At 41.1% G+C, this 23,317-nt stretch overlaps 1 protein-coding gene across 4 annotated transcripts in view; it reads right to left on the reverse strand.

Moving 5' to 3' along the window:
• Positions 1-23,317, reverse strand: part of SH3GL3 (SH3 domain containing GRB2 like 3, endophilin A3) — a 56,891-nt gene that overhangs the window by 19,008 nt on the left and 14,566 nt on the right. For 2 of the 4 annotated variants that reach the window (XM_074600820.1, XM_074600822.1), the window contains exon 2: positions 1,937-2,002. The exons of the other annotated variants lie outside the window; for them this stretch is intronic. The gene's annotated coding sequence lies outside the window, so the exon portion shown is untranslated. The remainder of the gene's footprint in view (positions 1-1,936; positions 2,003-23,317) is intronic. 4 annotated transcript variants of the gene reach the window in all.

Raw genomic sequence — 23,317 nt, forward strand, 5'->3', positions numbered from 1 at the left:
ATATGTCGATCAGCCCACAAACTCGTGAACATTATTTCTCTTCCAGAGCACTGGCAGAACCAGCACAAAAGCAGGTAAAACACAGATGGAGGAGCCTGAGTACCAGCGAGTTCCCGTGGGTTGTCACCTTGCTACTGCAAGACACCACAGCAGAGGAGGAGCATGAGGCCACGCAGGGAGAGGGACACTGCCAGGTCTCTGTGGGGACATCCCAGGAGCCCTTCAGCATGCATGGAGAAAAGGGCATGAAAAGGCTGCGTGAAAATCAGCCTATCGGAAACCCTGCAGCGTCTTCACACCGGCAGTTTCTGTCTCCTTTCTGCGCAACGTTAATTCCTAAAATAATCAATGCCATTTTCCACAGCCTCGCACATGTTTTCTTTCTCCAGCAGGCAATAAACAGATCTGTGGTTTCCCTGAAACCTCTCACGGTGATCCCTTTCCAAAGGCTGAGTGCGGGGGGGGAATATCTTTCTCAGGCTGAAGTTGCAAAATTCACATTCAGTAGCAACCCATAGCTGTCTCCTTACAAATAATCCATTTACATGCTCACAAAGGATAAATGCAATATAGTAACAGGATTGCTCGACTCTGAAAGTATAATTAATAATAAATTACTGCACCAAATGACTAAAATAATGAAATGTCCCACACTTGGAGGGTCTAGATCTGAATGTTATAACAAGAAGCACAAGCGGATGAGTAGAAAGTTCACACACTAACAGTTAACACCAGAGACAAAAAAAAAAACACCTCCACTGTCTCATTGAAAGGCTGACAAAGACAGTTTGAAAAGTGCCGTTTCTCATCAGATATACTGTAAGTTCATATGTTTTCAGTAAATGCCTCGAGGCATAGACTATTTACGCTCTCCTTGGCTTACTGATGGCCGTACATGGTCGCACACACCTCCCTGGAATAACAGTCTGAAACTCAGGCTGACCGTGTTGCTGCTGCTTTTGCCAGGATCGCAGCCGCTGACCCAGGCGCCGGCACTTGGCTGGTGAGGTTGGCTCCCAGCGCCAACAGACGGGCACCCGGGCTCCAGCCCGCTGGCCCTCTTTGCAAATCTGCTCACACGCTGCCACCCGCCTTTAGTTTTGGTTTCTCTTCTGCGGCGTTGCAGAACTCCTCACCATGTTTTGAACGGATAAAATTTGATGCCGCTCACAGAGGGAGAAACTACTTGCATTAACACTGGGTCACTCCTTGCGAGGGGATCACTGGGACACGCTGAAGCAGCAGGGAGTAAGGAAACCACCTCAGTTAGATCCAGAAGGTCACAGAACAACTGAGACTTCTACACACCAAATTTCAGAGAGCGAGACAGAGAAATTCTGCATCTACAATTTGTAGAGAATAATGAAGTAATTTAATTTACAGCCCAGATGATGGGATACAGTACACTGCCAGAGAGTCTGGAAGACACCAGCTTGGGAGCAGCAGTCGATACACTGGATGGTGGGCCTGTTCCTCATAAGAGCCTTGACAGGCTGGAAAAAAACGGGCTGACAGGGACCCCATGAAGCTCTAACACAAATGCAGAGTCCTGCACCTGCAGTGGAATATCCCCGTGCAACAGCACAGGCTGGAAGCCAGCTGGCCACCAAACAGAATAACACCTGTGGCACTGGTGGAAAACAAGTAGGACATAAGTCAGAAGTGTGCCCTTGAGGGGCAGAAAGCCAACCCCATACTGAGCTTTATTAACAACATCATAGACAGCAGGTTCAGGGAAGTGATAATTTCCCTCTATTCAGCACCTGTAAGACCCCACGTGCAGCACTGTGTACAGTTTTGGGTCCCCCGTACAAGGCACTGACATCCTGGGTGAGTCTGGTGGAGGGCTACCGATACGAGCAGGGGACTGGAGCACAGGGCATACAAACAGAGCTGAGTGCGTTCAGCCTCTAGAAGAGGTTAAGTGGCTACCTACCTAGGGGGAGCCTATGAAAAGATGGAGCCTGAATCTTGCGGGAGGGCAAGAAGCAACAGTCACAAGCTGCAAAACAAGAAATTCAGACCTGTTAAAAAGGAGAGAAAAAAAGACAGAAAAAAACCCCACCAAAACCACAACACCAAGAGGGTGGTCAAACACTGGAACAGGTTGTCCAGAGAAGTCGTGGAGCTCCCATGCTTGAAGATGTTCAAGCCTTGCCTGGCCAAGGCCCTGAGCAACCTGCTCTTACAGGAGCTGCTACAAGTGGGAGGCTGGAGTAGATGCTCCCTGGAGGAACCTTCTGACCTACCCGAGTCCCAGTTCTAACTCTGTATTCACAGCGACACGTGAATGCAACTGCATAGAGCCATCCACAGGATCTGCAGACACGGTTTCACACAGACACCAAAGACAACCTAACATATTCCTAAATCAAGGAGCAAAAGCGCTGACCAGAAGAAAAAGTCTGTTCACATGCTTTCCTGTTTCTATGCAAACATTCATGACACTGCAATTTCTAGCCCAAGGAGACACCTTTTCAGTTATATTTACTCTGAGCTGTAATTTCCTTTGAAAAAGAGACTACCTTGATGATCAGAAAGATACAGTAAAATATGATTCCTTAAAGTCTATAAGCCATCAGTGCTCCTGACAGTAAAAACCAGTATAAAGTTCTAATAGTTATAATGAAATTTTACACCACTACAGTTTATTTCATATTGGTATACCAGGATCAGCTTTACTATTTCTCACATTTAGGAATACAAAAGCTTTTGTTCTGATCATACTGAATTTAGGAGTCAAAAACTAGCATCACCACTCTCCCAATTAAAAGTCACGGGATACCCAATTAATTATTGAAAATGGATACACAAAGGAGACGGCTGCTGCGTTTTAGTTCTCTGACTATTTGCTGAGCATCATTTACATGCATTATATCAAGCTGCAAAATGCTTTGAACTTAAATAGAAGCATGCCCAACTGCGAGGCTGGGTAATTATGTGGCAATACCTATGAGTTTTTATGAGTCAGTTAATCAAAGGCGAAACCGCTACCATCACACAAGGCATGTACTCTGAGGGAGCTTGGAGTTACTCGTACATGAGGAATCCTTCATCTCCAAATTCGGAAGGTGGGTGCCATGGATTCAGCACCTTTTCACCAGACAGGGACAGAGCCAGAATTTGGGGCTCTGAAAAAAAAAAAACCAAACCAAACAGTTCCCACCATGGGGGCCACGACTATCTTATGATTACACTGCCAGGTCAGAAGCCAAAGCCATTCATTAGTCATATTTCCGGTGGAGCTAACTAGGTTTCCTCTGGATCAAGATTTACACCCAGAGAACAGCTGTGAAATTAGAAAGATTTCTTCCTCTCGGGTGTCTGTGCAACTCCATCCATCACACTTGAGGTATCAGAGTTAGTAGGGGAAAAGAAAAACAACCCTAAATACAAACATGAAATCACTTTCAAATCAGTCATTGTATCATCACCTCTCATCCGTAGTTACACACAATAGCAAACTACCTTTTATTGTAAAACTTGCATGCTCTAAATAATAGAACAGCTTTTTGCCTGAAGAAATACTGCAGTTTGTACACAAACACTCCTTGCTCGTAAATTCTTCCTCATACTGAAAAACTAAATACGATTTTGTATTATAGACAATCTAAAAGTCTCTGGTGGGCTTATGTGAAATCTGCTGGGAAGACAAACCTGGAAAAAAAAACAAATAGAGGTTTTGAAAGAAACCTTTCCAGATATTGTGATTTCTATTTAAGTTCTGTATATCCAGCTACTGTCCAAAATGCAAATTGCAATTTTGTTATATAGTCTTAAAGGACTAAGTATTTATCTGCTAAGGAATTTATATTCCAAGAAATTATCTGAGAAAACATTTTTTCCATAAACCTAATATTGAGATTTTGTTCCACGCTACTTTGTTACTCTAATTTCTTTGAGATAATTTAATTTTCTTTTGATTTGTTCTGTTGTAACGAAGCATGAACTCTCTAGAGTTTATACTAAAATCTATGGCTCACCAAAACTCTAAACTAAAAAAAGCCTCAAGCTTTCATGTAATTTTTCAGTACTTTTGTTTGAAGTATGTTAAGATTTATCCTTCTTATTGCACAGAAATAGTATATTTCTCCATTCTCGTATGGATTATAAAAATGAGCTACAGAAAAATGCTGTCTTTTACTAACATTTTGTACATCATATCCACTAAATTACAATACTTTTTCATATTTCACTAAGGAAGGTTACCGAACATGAGAAACTGCCAAAAATATCCCAGATCAACAGAGAGCTGATAAAACTCTCAAAACAATTACCCTAATTTTTTTTTTTTAACATATCCACTGGGTATTTTATAATACAAGTCAATAGGATTCCTGCCAGCCAATACTTTCACACGTGCTCTGACCCCCTGTTTCACTTGGTTTGCCTTTCTTTTGCAACAGCCACTAACTGGGATTGAACCATCACAGTATTTTGTTGTTATTCAGCTACTGTTGAAATAAGTGGAGCTGAAGAAGTCCGTAATTGGCCAGCAAAACTCTATTGTACATAACTGGCCAAGAAATCATCAAATACTATTTAATGGCATGTGAAAGGTATCATATTCTATTAAAGACTTAAGCGCTTTTAATGACTCTTCACCAAGTAACAGCATTTATTTTGTTCTGAAGGAGTATCTGCTGAAATTATCTGTTGAAACTTTAACAGGATGGAAAATTCCTCCATTTGTCATAAATATGCACACTGTCAAACCCATGAGGCAAAACCTAGATTTGAGGAAAAATCTTTTAACAAAAAAAAAAAAAAAGCCAAAGCTATGAAAATAATTCCCTCTCTCTAAAAAGGAAGTAAGCAATCAACTGGGGAAACTAACAGATTCATCCCAAAGTTAACACATAGAGAGCCAGGAAATAATATAACTATATGACTACATTTCCCACAGAAACATATAACTGGGCCAAACTGCACAAATACATTCAGATACATCTTTAAATACAGTACTTAGTACAAAATACTACATTCCAGCATGGTTAATGCATAATAGTTACGCTTCTCCTAATAAATCATTATAAGTTCCGGTTACTGCCCCGCAGCCATGTAATTGTTTGGTTTGGTGTTGCGTTATTATGCACAGAGGAGTTAATGCAATGTGACAATACTGACAGCTTTCTGAAGAATCTTATTAAAGCCTATCATCAACAATGGGAAGAATAAGGTGGCTGGCAAGATGTCTTCTGGATGAATTCCCTTGCAGTGTTCAACCTCCCGAGGGGAGAGAGAGCGTTTCTGGTTTGTCCTTTTCCAGACTGCTTTGTGCTTCTAAGTTCTGCTACAATGCTATGTATATTGCCTGTTTTCCCTCTTTCCCGATTGCCATATTTCATATACATTGCCGAATTCCCACACTCAAAACAGTTAATACTAGTGCCTACAACACAGCTTACTTAATGCCTTGCATCTTAGCACATCTTTAATACCATAAAGGAGTGCGCGCTGGCAGAGAGTCATCTGCACAAACTTTGCCACTGTGATAGAAAAATATTCTTTAAAAAAATTTGGGGTGCTTTATTGACCAGCTGAGCACCCAAAATGAATGGGCAGCTCGTCCACCCCCCCGTGACTGACTTCTAGAGATCTACTGAAGGTCTGAGTGCCAAGAAGAAAAAGAAGTTCCCCACACTGAGAAACTAAACCAAGATGCACATTTTCAAACGCAGATCTAAACAAAAGAAACACAGCGCTTGGGCCCCTGGAACAGAGGATGCTGGAACCAACCAGGTATGAGAACGGCAACTTCTTCAGGTCTCCTCCTGCACCAAGAACATCCCAAGGCATGGTCATGCAGAGACAAGGATGCAAGAGCCACTAGATGTGGCGAATCAATTGCAAATATAAATGGGTAATATATACCTAAAACCAGATTTTTCTCAGGCTCCTTAAAAAAAATACAACAATGAGGGAAAAAGTCAAATTATAAAAGTGTACCAGGACTTGAAGCTGTTCTTTTAGTCACACTGACACAGCTCACAGTATCCTAATGCTTTGGAGAAAATCCAAATCTCCTATTTTAGAGGGTAAGCACTAAACGATGGCAAGAACTCTTTGGTTGCCTCAGTACGTTGTGTTTTCAAAGAAAACAAAAATATTCTTGCTCTGATGTACTTGAAAGAAAAAAAGATTTGTTCTGCCCCCCAAAATAAATAAGGGGTCTACTACAAAGAGCTTATGTTTCAGCCTTGCAAATACTGAACACTCTGGCTCACCTCCAGCAAACCATTGAAGTTCATACTTCGGTAGGTGCTTAAGTGCTTTGCTGGATCAAGACCGGAGTGCTCAGCACCTCACAGCATCAAGCTCAAAGCACCATCACCTTTACATGGAATATTTTATAACTTTTTATTCTACTAAACTTTCAGCTAGCAGTAGCACTGATTTCTCCAAAGCACTCGGGGAAACAGTAAAAAAGATTTTTGACAGCAAGAGAGAGAACCGGGGTTTTTTGAAAAAATTAATCAAGCAGCTGAATTGTGTCCTACTGCTATTTAATCAAAATTATGGAGTGCAAGAAGCTGTGCCCTAAAAATCAAATACTTGTTATTGCTCTCATGGCTACATGAGTGGTATAAAATACGTCTGAATTCAACAACACTTGTACATGAGTATTTAAGAAAGTGAAGCTTTCCCTTTTGCTAACGGTTTACACGTAATTCTAAAACGTAATGTAATATATTTGAATTTATGTGAGACTTTAACACTGATTAAAAATTACAATCATATTGCAGGTACAAAAATTAAAACAGCATTCTGGCAGTACCTATGGCAGATTGCATTTATATAAAAATGCAGGGAGACAAAGTAACGTTTCATACAATCGGATGATTCTCCTGCAATTCATTACCCATCAAACAGCTGAACCATAAATCCAGAACACCACATCCATGGCCATAGGAATTCACGTCCTAGTGCTTCACCAAAGATCTCTATTCCCAGATATTTAAAGTAGAAATACAAAGTATGAACTGTAGGATGTGCTTGTACATCAAAGACAGCTTATGACCATGTTCACATTATCTTGAGCAAAGAAAGAGCGTGCCCTGCATCTAAACTTCCTTTAGGGATTTCTGATGGGCCCAATAGCAAATCTTGTCCCAACCGCCAACAAAATCAAAATACCAAAACGGATTGTACTTTTTTAAAAAAATATGAATAATTTAAAAACATATAGAAAGAAATGTGTTGCACTTAAGGTCACACTATGATAAGTATCATTAAATATTTGGTAAGTATTTTCTAATTTTACAAATTTCATACAACTTACAAACATGAAAAATAAAACCAGCCCCATTTCATTTTCAGAGCACAGATTTAAGTAGCAAATTCCATTTGCATAACAAAAAAACCCCAGGCCATCTAAAGGGCATCAGGAATCTCAAGGGTCTGTTTCCCAAGAAGCAAAACATAATACTTCTACTAAGAGATCTCTGTATCACGCGAAGTTGAAGAAATGCACAAAAGTACCGCCAGAGTAATTTTATAGTGTTTATAGTCATGAACATTCTCATCCCACTAATATTTATGAACCCTTTATTTCATTACTTGTAACTTCTTAGACAAACAGGAGCAACAAGATCACAGTAGACTATTTTTAGGAAGACAGATGAACTGAGTTATAAAAGGATACGCCAGATAAATAGGGATAGAAGAGAAATATGTTTGCAATGTGACTTGCCTGGGAGGTAGGAATCTGAGCGTGTTCCCCTATGCGTTCTTCCTGCATGGTGATGTTCTGGGAGTTGCTGCTGTAACATTAGCTCAGCTTCAAGTGTTTCACCGTTAATGGGTCACATGCAGATCTACGTAAAGCATTATTAAGCCTACCTTCTAACATGGAGCAAGTCTTTCAGAGCTGAACACGACCCAAAGCGTAGAGAAGTCCAGCCAGGTAATGAGCTGATACCACTACAGTCAACTCCACGGCTGCCGGTATCAACAAGAATGGACCTACTCCATCAAAACTCCCCATATGCTCATGAAGAAAAAAAAAATACTCATTCACATCATGGAACGTAAGGTCTGCAGCTAACACACTGAATCAACGAGCAGTCACAGCTCTTGAGCTGCAACAGCACAGCCCTGGCCAAGGCTCAGAAGTGGCAGCTTAGTTTCATTGAGAAAGGAAGCTCAAATTGTGCAAGCCCTGTATTCTGGGATCAAGAGAGCCTTTACAAGCACTGGTACATACAGGAACATTTGAGCAATGACAGAACTCCCCACTGATGTTGGAGTTTCAGCAGGCAATCTAGATATACCTCACAGAGACAATCCAAGACATCTGTCTTTCAGCAAAATATCTCACCAACTGATCAACTGGAGGCTCTGCTTTCACACTAATGGCGTTAGAGACTCAGAACTATGCAGTCAAGAATTTCTGCTGACTTCATTTCTTCTACGTATAGTTCTTCTGTACCACTTAGTGTGATCTCCCCTAACTTAAATCAGTTTGAATGAATAAGGACTGCTGAAGACACCTAGGTACATGTCAAAAATCAATCTAACAGTCTTTCCTTGGGAAACCACATAGAAGACAAAGAAAAAGGCACAGAACCCAAGAACATGACATAAAAAAGGTCACTCGTTGATGAGTGCTCTCTTTTCTTCAGGAGAGACTTACGCAAGCAAAAATGATGGAATTAAAAAAATACTGTTAAGAGTGTGATTAGTTGAACAACCTATATGATTTTGCATTAGTTGAACAACCTATATGATTTTCCATAGTCTAAACAAAAGATTCTGCCAGTTGGGAGTATTATGACAACAGAAATTTTTCAGGACCAAAGGGCAGGCCATTTTGACAAAGCCAATGAGTGCTTTACATAAAGATCTGCCATACAGTGTATATGATGTGGGGGTTTGACCATTTCTATAAGTTCCTTAGCATCCTTGCAATTCTTTCTGCTGACATAACTCTGGGATGCTGGTATTTTTTGGCTCCTGTTCTTTCAAGAAGAAGAAAAAAAAAAAGAAAACAGAGACAAGTACATCAAAGGTCTTGACAGACCTGTAGATTCTGTGTATGTGCCTTAGAAACTCATAATCTCTAAAGTAAGCGGTAAACAATGTAGTAACGCCTCGTGCTCTAAGAAAAGATCTACAATTGATAAGGTGAGATGAAGTGTCTGGCATGAAACAATTCAGTCTTCTGTAAAAACAGGACAATGTGCCAGTCATGGTCCTACAGTTCATGAAAGTCAACAATAGCATCTAGTGAAATATTATTTATGATTCAATTTTTTATTTGCTGTATCTGTGGAAAAAAACAAAATCTCCTTCCTTTGAATGCAACAGACAGAACTTAGAGCATACGATTCCTATGTTCTTTCTAACATAGTTCTCTTATGTAATTTTTTTACAGAATTTAGGGTTTGGTTATGTTTTTTATTACTTTAGTAATGGGAACATCAGACATTACATTATAGCTCAGATACTCCTTAAAGTTGTCCTGCAGACAACTACATGCAAGAAGTCTGTGACAGAAAATGAATTCTAAATAGGGTCAGGAATGCCAGGCACTTGCTGTTACATGGTCAACACTCAAAATCCTGTACCCAGCCGATCCAGTCAGTACACAATCAGACAGCCTTTTAAATTAACCTTATTAACAAAATCCAGCCAAAGTATGTGTAAATATAGACTGTGCAATCTAAACCTATAAAGAAGTCTGCACGCTGAGAAGGCTGCTGCCTCTTTCTCTAAGAAAGCATGCTCTTTTGAAGTTCTTAACATATTTCAGGATATTTTATCTTCACTATGCAATGGACAGTTTGACTCTTTCTGTGACACTCCAAAGGTCTTGAGTCTCTCATTAAGAGAAAGTCCGTGCTACTTGTGCTGCCGATACTGCTTGTTCACACGTCTGGATTCCAGACTTTCTGCTCTCAGCAAGAGCTACTCATTAGCCGCTGCTATTAGCTTTTGATGCTACGGGAAAAAGGAGGAACAAATCGGTACAGACTGAACCACGCATCCAACCTCCTAACACGCCAGGAATTTAGGGAGGTGAACTGAAAGCCTAAACACTTGGCTGGATTTGGGTTAAACTGACTTGTCCTCGGCCACACAGTAAACAAGTGTTAACCCTGAAATTAGAAGGCCAGCGCCCCAGATCTCCACTCTTCCTCCACCTGAGGAATGCTGTCTTACATAAAATATTCTGAACAGGCAAAGCAAGTGAGTGTTATGCTTACGGGATACAAATTGCAAGTTGTCCATTACTGCACAATCACTAAACATTATTATAAGAATGCAATTCCAGATTTTCTGTGCGAGAAAGATATTTTAATTGCAGACTGTTAGAAAAGTGAAATGAAAAGTGTTTAGACCTCTTTTTCCATGTTCCAACTGATAGGACTAGATGTTGCAAATTTTCAAAGTTTGAGCGGTAACACTTAAAAACTGCAAAATGATGTTGGTTTTCTGCTGATCTATGCAATCGTGGCTTGTTCTAGCTCCTAAATAACTGCAACCTTACAAAAGGGAAAATACACACAAAAATCTGCATTTGGTCCACATATGCAATCATTTGGTTAGCAGAAAGTTGAATAGTTTGCTAAAGATTATATGAGACAGTTCTGACCCCAATTAGGAACTGAATAAACCCCATGCTGTCCAGCTGACCACCTCTGTCTCAAAACTAAAGTTCAGAAAACATAAGAATAAACCAGAAAATGATAGGAAAGGAAGATATAAGCAAAAGAGTATTTGCGAAATAACTCAGTGGCTCAGCAGACTGGGAAGGAATGCTAATTCCTATTAAATTGAATATACTTTTGCTTCAAAGAATAGAATTAATCAACAGCTTTTATATGCACACACACATGTGCATACACGTGCATGTGTACAACTCCCCCGTATCCCCCTCAAGAAACCCAAGAGGTATTAGGGACCTGGATGCTTTTGAAAACCCCACCAAGTGCGTATCTAAATCTCTAGGCATGTAAATACTTCTTAAGAGTCTAGCCCAAGAGACTCATCAGAGGAGCACACGGACTCAACACTGCCAAAACACGAGCTCTGTTTAATTTCAGATTCTAGTCATAAACAGCAGACAGCAGCTAAACTAACTACTACTACTTTATTATTACTTAGTGCTTTCTTTTCAAGCAGTATTTTGTCCTTGTGTTTCTTCTAGCACAGCATAGCAAAGGCTTCTCTTACCTACACTCATAAATAATGGCTGGATAAGTTGTGGGTATTCTCTTAAACAATCTGTGCATCCGCAATGTAGAACCATCAGTATGCCTTTGGGCATACATACAGTTTAGGACACCTACTATCTACATCTACAATTATCACATAGGAAACACTTCAGAAACTACCCATATTTAAACTATTGCTTGAATACAGAGTTACCTGTGCATCTCTGGAACCAACATTTATTTGCAAACTGCCATGTACATATAAAGATCCATAGCACTGTGGCCTAATACATTTCAAACGGCATTAAGAATTCTGAAAATCAGTAAATACTATTCCACAAAAATAATCTATGTGTTTAAAAATCACACAAAACGTTGAATAATCCAGAGAGAAGGCAGACTCGCACAACAAAGTTCAAATTGATGGCTCCTGGCTTGGAAGCACTCTGCCAGTGCAAATGAACACACACACTTTTGAAAAGAAACACTTTATGATTATTTGTAAAGCAATTGCAATCCTACCTACACAAAAGGCACATGTAACGCTCTTAAATTATAAACAGAAGTCCCATTTTCCAAAGCATTCTTTTTCTGCAATGCTTTCAGTAATTTCTTCCAGGAGTCCCCTACCTCCCTCCTTTTGTCACCTGTCAAATCCCAGTCCTTTGTGCCAGTAAAATTAGCTGAAGTTGGCATTTCTCTCACCTGTACCACTGCTGCTAGAGTTTGCAAAACTAAAGTTTTAAAGGAAACCATGGCAGAAATTATTGCTTTTGAAAGGGTAGCACATTTAATGCTTCACTGTAATTTCATTCAAAATCCTATTTAAAACCTCAGCACTTTAAATTTACGTATTTCGTTTGTGAATCTGTGAGAATTTAGCTCTACTTTCAGCAGAGATTTGCTGCAATTTCTCCTTCCAGCTTGAGGATCCCAGTTTCAGAGCCTTTGGTGAGAGGTGGCCATAGCGGTACCAATCACCCTCTGATACTGGAAAAGAGGCGCAGGAATGAAACATGTCCCTAGCAAGAAGGGATGTAGCAATTCAGTGTATTCCCTAGGCAGCCACTACCAGCCAGGCTCCCAGAGCCCTAGTGACAATTAGAAGCTTGCTGAAGCTCTCAGGGCAAGGCTGAAGTACAAACACTGCTTGTCTTCCTGGGAAGGAGACAGCAAAATTGATGCTTGTCCGTACCATCAAGGTTACATCAATGCCACAAGTTCAAATACCAGGGACAAAGTCTGGTCTTTGTTTGAGTATCATTGTCTTAGTGAAATTGAGAAATATAAGAGTTTGGCTCAGTGCTCAAAAATGGAAATAAGACACAGGGAAGGGGAGAGCAAGAAAATCACTTTACCGCTGACAACCGCTGTATTACACACAGCTCTGTGCCAGGGGCCGTCAGCTCTATTAAGGCACCAAACTCCTGCATCAGGTTTTCCAGGCAGTCCTGTTTGCACGCTCACCTCCCATCGCAGTACAGGGGTGCAGAGCTGTCACATTTTCCCACCTCTTGAGCATTTCTACTAAGCTTTGTAGATTTTTCTCTCTCAGAGAAACGTTAAGCCAGCCATGCATCCCAAGACACATTTTCTCCTCACGCACTAGTCACTGGTACCTCTCCACTTCTTTTCAACTCAGCCAATTCAATTTAGTCTCTTTTCACCACTGCTGCTTCCATTTGGTTTGTTCTCTCAGTTGCCTCACCTCTCCTTATCACTTATCTCTCTTTGCCTTATGTTTCTTTCCGTTTCCTTTATTTTCTTCTGACACACACTTCTCTCCATCTACGCTCTGTGTAAAACCCAAGCAAATCACACACAGAAAGAAAAAAAGAAATAGAAAAGAAAGAGAGCAGCATTTGACTTGGCCATCTCCAGCAGCTGCCAGCAAGTAGCTCAGAGCTCCTCAGAGGCAGAGAAAAGAGGGCAATTTCTTCCATTTTCTTCCGTCAAATTTTGCTATTAGTTTTCTTCCGTGAATAGCTCTTCAAATAGGTGGTTTCGCGAAACAGATTCCAGGATATTGTGGTTTTAGATTTAAATCCACCTAGAGTCCATTTTCCATTGACGCTAAAGCACCACTCACACACAAAATATTGACACTGCCGAACCACAGAAATTTCAAAAGAAAAAAGGTTTTTCTACTAAAGTCAGTGGGACAGGGATGGAATAAAGAGGCCGTGGTGTAAAATGTAAATGCTGGCTCTGAACACAGCAAGGCATTTGATCTTATTACCATACATTTATCATCTCCATCTTACATAGTGCAAAAATAAAATTATCAGCATAGCTGAGGCCAAACTACCCATCATGGCACTCGAGCAACACGCCCTGCTACCCGACCCGAGGCTTCAGATGTCAGATAAAAGTAGTTCTCCGGTGTGCGAGTCTGGATGTGAGGTAAAGTACTTCACTGCAGCTTCAGTCCAAGACTCAAAACCAAGCCTAAATAAACAAAGCTGGTTTTCCCCCTCGTAGACAAACGAGGAAAGCCTATTCGCTGCCTCTGCATAGGTCCGATGTTTTTGTATGGTTTATATTTTCCATTAATCTTCTGAAAACTAGCGATTAAAGCCAGTGCAGCAAGGTATGTTTTTATTCTTTCTAACTGGTTCCATTTTGGGATGCACGTGCATTGACAGTGAACTGAAACGCAACCAAATATTGCTCAGCTATGGGAGTCTAAGTAAAACAGGTCAATTACTATTTCTAAACTTCTTGTAAAGTTCCTTTTTCTCTGTCTTCTTCCTACACAGTGTATTGCCACTGCAAATCCAGCAATAGCATCTCCTGTGTCTGCACAGAGGCCACAGTCAGTAACACTAACGAAGGCGATACAGGAAGGGCAGGAAGGTAAGCGCCTTGTTCTTATCCTGTCACTATTATATGCTTTCTAATATTTCCTAATTGTGTCTTGTCTGGGACAGCAGATTGACCATTGTTCGTTTCTGCCTTAGAGATATGTTCAAGTTTAGTCAGACATGTCTTTGTAACTTTTGAAATCCTGCACATTCTGCAGCAGCATCTTTGCCATAGAAAATATTGCTCTTACTATAATTTCCTTGACATACTGTAACTAGAGATGAACTGAACTAACTCCTCACAACTATTATTAGAGCCCATATGGATATCGGTTTGCATCTACAGAGGGATGGGAATGAAAGAGAAGTCCTGGATAGGCTATTCATTTACCAGCTGGTGAAAACAGTAATTTAACTACTACTTCAACTAGCCTGGAAGGGAGGGGTTGACTCCATTTAAAAGAAAAGTAACAACTAAACTAAGTGTTATTATTTAAATTATTTCATATGGGTTTTTCCTATGATTAGGGAATAATCTCCTAAAAAGATTTAAAAGTGAAATAGGGAATAGACAGGAAAAGAAGTCTTTTCTTCTTCAGTGCATTTATTTTCTGCACTTGACAGTACCTTCAAGTAGTCGAATTGTTTTCCCACTAGCATGATGCAAAAGGTCCATTGCTAACCTGAATATAAACAGAGAAGGTTTGATTTGTTTTCTTTTTTAAATTACGATGAATGTACATAAATCAGCAAAGGAACCTGGGGAATCTGTAATCATAGAATCCTAGAATGGTTTGGGTTGGAAGGGACCTTTAAAGGTCACCTAGTCCAATCCCCCAATATATAGATTATTTTTTTTAATAGCTTTCTTATATTTCTGTATACTGACACAAACAAAACTCCTTCAGAGCATACTTTATTGCATTTAAGTCTACTTTTAATGTGAGTTCACCTATTTGAGTTAGTCAACTCAAGATCAAACAGCAGAGAAGAAAAAGTAACTTTGCTTTTCTCCCTAAGCTGTCTCCCACCTTGGAATTTGATACAGATTGATATAGCCTTGTCAGTGAAGGCCCCTTGTCGCTGAAATAAGGGCACCCATTGATGTAACACCATGACCATCAGACAGGTTACCTCTAGAGATTCTTTTGACAGTTTGTAAATTGTATATTTACTTAAGTCACTGATTTTGTAACTTCAGATTTACAGTCACACAGCTAAAGCCTGTTGTGCTTTGCATTGAGGAACAGTTTCCTTACCATTTAAAGAGAAATTGACTGCTCGTTAAAGGAAAGCCTATTGACAGGACCATCGCCAACTTTCTCAACTAGATACTTTATGAATGGAGGCCTCATGGACTTGTTCCAGGTGAACTTGTGTCCCCTCTGGCCTTGTCATCAATATATATTCATCCTATGAAACAATTCATAATTAAATCACTTAAAGATAAAATTTACCAGGAAAAGGTCTAATCATCCTGTTAGTTCCGATGTTACGCCCAACTCAGAGGGCCAAAGAACTGCCCAGCGACGGTTCTAGTTTGCTGCATAAGTGTCAAGAAATAAAAAATAAAAATCCCACAGCTATGAGCAGTGGCTTGATGAATCATTCAGAGAATTTATACTGAGGCAGCAAGTGAAACATTTTAGAATGAACAGTTACTTTGTGCATCTACAGATGATATTTCATCCAGCCTTCCATCCTAAACACCCTCTCTCATAAACCAGCCTCCCCCCAACCTTTTCTTTTTTTTCCCCCTGCTAGTCTCTGTTTTCTGTCCCCAGCAAGAGCTGCATATACTTTTGTTCTTTTCAGTACTCTGCTCAGGAGTCATTTATTGGTACACTCTCATGTTCTTTTATCAAAATACCAGACTGGTTTATACTGTTAATTTATATAGTCTCTAACTCAAGGTTGAAAGAATGAAGAGTCCTAGGACAGAAATACTGTAGCAAGCATCCCAGAAAAGATCATGTACTTGCTGTTATTTTGAGAAACAGATAATAAAGAAAGGGGGGGGGGGAAACAGTGAGAGAGAGAGATATAACTACCTTTGCTTTCAAGGACAGTTGCAATAAACCTGTGTTTGAAAAGCTGCTTCCTATCAGCTTTGCTTTCTGTCACAAAGATATGCACTGCTTATGACTCTGTTTCATTAAATTTGACCTTCTGCCTTTAAATTGCAGAAGGACTTTCCAACAGATGCATGGACACCTGAAGTGAAGAACACAACAGGTAAGTGTCACCAGTTCCATTAACTGCAAACAGCTACTTGTCAAATGGCTTATAAAGTACTGCAATGCCAGGTTCAGAAAATGCAATATGAATCAAGAACATGAGTCCTAAATCAATCTTCTCTGATTAGAAGGCTGTCACTTCAACAAAATGGCATTGGTGTGTATTAAATCCTTCAATTTTTAAATGGGACTTGAGTCTCCGCCCGCTTTCTGATCTGTCAGCAGCAAAACACGTTTTGATTTAAGGTCCAGGTGAGACCCTGCAGCTCTATGAGGTAAGATTACTAGAAAAATACATGAGCTAGAAGCATACAGAACATTTAATGTTATTCTAGCAGAAAATGCTTAAAGGAATGTATTCTGCCACTTCTAAACCTAAAACGCTAAGTTCTTTCTCTTATAACGCATACAGTACTTGTTTAAGATAATGTTCTTCACTAAGCATCTTTGACAGAAAATATTAAGCAATCAGTAACTTTATAATCAGATAATTTTGGCAAGACCCTCAACTGTAGCTGTAAAAGTGCCATCTTTTATTTCTTTCCCATAATACATAGAGGCTTTCTCAGCTTCCTAATTACACACATCCATTATTCTTTTAAACCACAAGCACGGAGCTTAAACACTAGCTGCTGAATAACATGAAAAGAAATGCGTGTTGTACATTTAAAGGAAAAAGAGCAGCTGTCACAAAGCAAGGTGGATTCCAGCCACAGAGAGCTAGCACGTCTCAACTGCAGGGAGGCCTGGCGTTCGCTATTCCAAGCCATTCTGGCCAAAGGAGCCAAACTCCAATAAAGAACAATTCAAACGCAATTCTTCTCCCCCTGCTCCCTCACAGTCTCACACAAAGAAGCTGGATCACCCACCGATTAATGGAGCTTGTTATTAACTTACCCAGACAATCTGCTGTCGGAATACCATTATCCTGAACATAGACTTTTACCTTTGGGTCCTATGTGCTCTTAAACAAGCTGAACTTGGGCATAGCCATTGCTTCTAGAGCTGCAATTCTAAGACGCATTGTGATGATGAAAAAGCAAGCAACACAGGCTTCACCCAGGCATTTCTAAACCACAGTGCTTTTATTCTTGATGCCCTTGGCAGCTACTGAACTTTGGAGGCAGCAAAATCACTGAGTAGATTCCAGAAACTGAGTCCATCCCATCACAAACTCATAGTTTTTCAAGATTTCTACATGCCTTCTACTACTCCTTGCCAATAAATCCAACTTACTTGTGGAAAATCCAGCCCCCTCCCAGAGAGCAAAATCCTGTTCCTAAATAAAGCCTTCATCCCCATGCCGTTGTATAAATCACAAGCTCCAGTAACCATCACTCGTGCTTTCTCCAAACTTGTTCCACATCTCTGCACAGAAAGGTTTCAGACTGCCCTTTGATAACTTCTAGATAAGGTTCTTCCAAGTAGCACTAAATGACCTTTCCTTCTCATTGCAACTGTTCAGACAGAACATAAGCAATCGTTCTGGACAAGCCCAAATAAATACAGCTTTGAGGCCAGCATTTCTACCTATTACAAAATAGCCATTCCAGTTTGACAACCATCCCTCATCTTCAATCATATCTAAAAGAGCAGCGAAAAAGGACAACGAGGTACTGAATCCATAGGGGAAAAAAAAAAAGGCAGCAAATGATACAAATCAAACAGATCATTAGCATGAGACGGTGTATACACCAATACTCGGCATGTTGTCTGTGAGCTTAAATTAAATGCATACAGATATTGAAGAAAAACAGTATCACAGACAAAGAACATTCTTGTCCACATAGGAATAAAGTACAAGCCCCTGGACTCTATAACGCGATTTTGCATTTCTATAGAGTGACTCACTTCGCACCAGGCAGCGACACGTCACAGTATTACTGAGCATTTTACTCAAACTTGTCTGCTAAAGCTATTCTTTAGTGCATGCATTGTACAACAAAAACCACTCTGTATTGCAAAACCTTGAACACTTTCCTGACAAACCTCCACTGTTTCCCAAAGAACTCAACACTGATGCCTACACACGCATTTATAAATTAGTAAATTGAAAGTAATCATTCTTGTACACAACTCAGAAGGAAAACATCTTTGTAAGAATTTGAATATAACAAACCTATCTAACTTTTTAGATGCAGACGTATTATTTGCTCTGCAAGCCTACTTAAAAGACTACGTAATAAAGTGTGAGGCTCAAGACTGTCCACTTTTCAGAAAAAATACAAGTGTTTTTAAAGAGAAAACCTGATTACACTGAAGTTTCTGACAAAAATTCAATCAAATTAATTGATCTGAGATTTCATGTAGCCAAGAACAATGACATACCTGAAACCACACAGACAGAATCACTCTTTTACATCAGTATTTCATTCTGCAACTCTAAAATACTGTTCCCTAATCTGTTTAAAAATCTTGCTGCTTGTGGAAGTGAGCATATTCTAAAAACAGAAGTATAAAGCCATCAAAGGGCCATTAAAAAAAAAAAAATCATGTTTGGTTAATATGCTTCCTTGTTTTTCCCATTTCCCTGACTCCTCATTCGGTTCCAAACTTCTGTTATAGAAAACATTCTGAATTTCTTTGAAAAGTAGTATTTGGGGATTTTTTTTCCAGACTATGATGTGTTTGGCACTTGCTCATCCAGCCAGAATACACTGCGACAGCATGTGCCTGAGCGCTGCAGACAATGGTGGTACTGGGCGCATCCCACAGAGGCGGTCCTGCCCCAGGGTGACAAAGGACGAGCAGCAAGACTCCGTGCTGGGGACGTACCCTGCCAGCAACACTTCCTGCCGCTGTTTCAAGCGTCTTGTTTCAGGCGTGGCAACTGGGCAGTACTTTGTCCTCTTTCCTCTGCACGCAGAGGAGCTAGAGCTGAGAACAACGGCAAGTTACCCGCAGAGCGAGTTCCACTGGCTGTTATCACATTAACACTTCTGCCTCCCTCTACATGCTCCTGGTGCAAAAATTCACTTGGCAGCAATACAATCCTGGTTTGGCCTTAAAACAATCCCTCTTTCTGAAGTTGTTCTCTGTGCTTGCAAGGAAGGTGTGGCTTCCTTTTGACATACTCATATACGCCCACTGCAAAGATGAGAAAGAGTGATTATGCTATAAAACAAGACCCTTAAAATTAGAGATTTAAATAACCCACTTTACGTGCTCCCTTTCCAAGTAATATGAGGACCTTTCGCATTATCTTCTTTCTTACGCCAACTCCTGCATGATTTAAGATGTTTCTACATTAGACGCTTCTCGTGACCGAATTTAAATATTGGTTTTACAGATGCTAACAAGTAATTGTCAGAGTGGTCCCTTATGACATTCTGTTTTGCCCAAAGAGTATTGGGAGAACATGAGAAGTTACACCACATTTATTTTTTTCCCGGTTAGCTTAAAGAATCATAGAATAGTTTGGGTTGGAAGGGACCTCTAAAGGCCATCTACTCCAACCCCCCTGCAATGAGCAGGGATATCTCCAACTAGATCAGACTGCTCAGAGCCCCGTCCAACCTGACTTTGAATGTTTCCAGGTGTGGGGCATCCACCACCTCTCTCTGGGCAACCTGGGCCAGTGTTTCACCACCCTCATTGTAAAAAATGTCTTCCTTACGGCTAGTCTAAATCTACCTTCCTTGTCCTACTGCAACAGGCCCTGCCAAAATGTTTGTCTCCATCTTTCTTATAAGCCCCTTTTGAATACTGGAAGGCTGCAATAAGGTCTCTCCCGAGCCTTCTCTTCTCCAGGCTGAACAACCCCATCTCTCTCAGCCTGTCCCCACAGGAGAGGTGCTCCATCCATCTGATCACTTTTGTGGCCCTCCCCTGGACTCGCTCCAATAGATCCATGTCTTTCCTGGGCTGGGGGCTTCAGAGCTGGATGCAGCACTTCCAATGGGGTCTCACCAAGCCGAGTAGAGGCGCAGAATCACCTCCTTTGACCTGCTGGCCATGCTGCTTTTGATATGGCCCAGGATACGGTTGGCATTCTGGGATGCAAGCCCACATTGCCAGCTCACGTCCAGATTTTCATCCACCAGTACCCCCAGGCCCTTCTCGGCAGGGCTGCTCTCAATCCCTTCACCCCCCAGCCTGTACTGATATCAGGTGTTGCCCCTACCCAAGTGACCCTGCACTTGGCCTTGTTGAATCTCATGGGTTTCACAGAGGGCCACTTCTCAAGTCTGTCCAGGGCCCTCTGGATGGCATCCCATCTGCACCACTCAGCTTGGTGTCATCTGTAAACCTGCTGAGGGTGCACTCAATCCCACTGTCTATTTCATTGATGAAGATATTGAACAGTACTGGTCCCAATATGGACCTCTAAGGGACACCACTTGTCACCAGTCTCCCTTCGGACATTAAGCCATTGACCACTTCCCTCTGGATGTGACCATCCAACCAATTCCTCATCCACCAAACAGTCCGTCCATAAAAGCCACATGTCTCCAATTTAGAGAGAAGGATGTTGTGGGGGACCTTACAGAAGTCCAGATGGATGACATCCGTAGCTCTTCCCTTGTCCACTAATGTAGTCACTCCATCATAGAAGGCCACTAGGTTTTTCAGGCAGGACTTGCCCTTGTTGAAACCATGCTGGCTGTCTCAAATCACCTCCCTGTCCTCCGTGTGCCTTAGCACAGCTGCTAGGAGGATCTGTTCCATGATCTTCCCAGGCACAGAGATGAGGCTGACAGGTCAGTAGTTCCCAGGGTCCTTCCTTTTTAAAATGGGTGCAATGTTTCCCTTTTTCCAGTCACCGGGGACTTCACCTGACTGCCGTGACTTTTCAAATACCATGGAAAGTGGCTTGGCAACTACATCAGCCAGTTCCCTCAGGACTCTGGGATGCATCTCATCAGGTCCCATAGACTTCTGTATATTCATGTTCCTCGGGTGGTCTCTTACAGCGGGAGGGACTTTGCTTCCCCAGTCCCCGCCTTGCAGTCCACCCACTCCAGAGACGTGGGGAGAGAGGTTGCCAGTGAAGACTGAGGCAAAAAAGTTGAGTACCTCAGCCTTCTCCTCGTCTGTTGTTACCAGTTTGCCAGTCTTGCTCATCAGGGAGGATACACTTTCTTTGACCTTCTTCTTCTGACTGACACACCTGTAGAAGCCCTTCTTATTATTCGTTGTGTCCCTTCCCAAGTTCAGCTCCAGCTGCACCTTGGACTTCCTGACCACCTCCCTACACAACCAGCCTGTGCCCCTATACTCTTCCCAGGATACCTGTCCCTGCTTACACTGCCTGTGCATCTCTTTCTTCCCCTTCAGTTGCACCAGCAGGTCTCAACTTGCCTCTTGCTACCTCTAACATCCTTTTACAACTTACCCTCGGTTGGAAAAGATCTGTTCTACATCATTTGTCACACTAGGCCTTACTCTAATTGTGCAGAATTTCCTTCCCTTGATATTCCTCACAGTTGAAATAAGGGCACTCTTTCCTGCACTCAGAAAATGTATGTTTTCCCCCCTCCTTCAACAGTGCTCTCAATTTTCCACTGAAGACAGACTGAAGCCTCAGATCTCATTGTGTAAGCCCTATCACTCAAATGATTTGTAACTTACGTGGTCTGAGGTGCTGCTTTGACCATGAACATTCCTTTTACCTACATCCAGGTTGACCACCATTTTACTTAAACCACTCACTTGCCCTGTTTGGACTACGGCTTGCTGGAATATGGATAGATCTTTTTGTCTCCTTTGTTTGCCCTCACATGACTATTATTGTAACCATGATGGTCACCACTAAATCCATGGGGAACTCGCAGCAGAGTTGGCTAATCATTCACAACGTCAATGAGATATAAATATCTTACAAAACACAGTTTATTCTACTCTGAATGCAAACAAGACATTCTAATATTCATTAAGGTATTTTCCACAGCTGCTTAACTCTTCTCTAAATCCTTTTCATCCCTGTGAAGACATTCCCACCACTTCCCTTACAGTGGTAACAGCTCTTGTGCTACTACACTGTGAGCTTAAGGTGTTAATCCACCTGAAAGCTAATCACACATTTCAGCTGGGTTAATTTTCAGATGGATAAGCTGCCTCTATCAGCTCTGTTTGTGATCACACAAGCACTCAGAGCTGACTCAAGGAAGTGGGCAGGACCTTACTCCGGGGGTAGAGCGAGGTTACAACAGCCTAGATTTAGGGTGATGCAAGTTTCCGTGCAACTGCATCCTCAGTCTGATGGCATCCAGCTGTTAAAGCTGATTCCATAAACATAGTACGTGCACGTGCAGGGGAAAGGTATGCATACAAAAAACAATCTAACCATCCATTGAGGTCATCTGACTTCTTTAGCGAGCTCTCTGTACTAAACACCAAGTGAGCTTTACATTACCTTGTCCGTTCAATACCTCTTTATTTCTGTCCTCTTCACATGACACCTAGCAATTGTCACTCAGTCTAGTGAAAATCTATGCTTTGCTTTATTCTAGAAAATGTTGGCATATTGTCAGTCTCAGTTCTGGAAGAGTGCACTACTCTGATTCATAGCTTCTAAGAGAAATTTATTGCACTTTGAGTTCCCAGAACATTATCTGACCAGTCCCAGCGTAATGCTCTGGAATTAACCCCAGAAAACGGATCCTTCACTCTTTTCTCAGATTAAACTACCCTAGCTTATTAAGGAAAGATGGCTGCTCTGGCTCTCCCAAAAGCTAACATTAAATACATCACAAATTATAGCACAGGCCTGAACTCCGGAGGGTCTAGCCAGCGATCAGCAGATGAACAGTCCCAGAGCTATCCATGGATGTAAAGCTGTGCAAATATTTCAAGGCTTCATGGAACCAAAGCCCAGCATATTACCCTGTATCTGGGTCCCATGTGAAGTCTGACTTGGTTAGAGTTGCTATCAAATAGCCAATCGCAACATTTTTCTGTTAAAGTAACATATGCTAGTGTCATTATTTCTTTTATATCATTTGAAACAAAAAATTAAATCCTAGTTCTCCAAAAAAGAGAGATCAATCCCACATAAATCATAGCTTGTGTGTGCAGAATAGGCAATTAAAACCCTTAGAACATTTAAATAATTTTTTCTTCTTGAAAACACTTAACTGCACTGCATAATTCATGTCTATCCAGTTGCCCTCCTGCA

The sequence above is a fragment of the Larus michahellis genome, chromosome 9, assembly GCF_964199755.1.
Source record: "Larus michahellis chromosome 9, bLarMic1.1, whole genome shotgun sequence".
NCBI lineage: Eukaryota > Metazoa > Chordata > Aves > Charadriiformes > Laridae > Larus > Larus michahellis.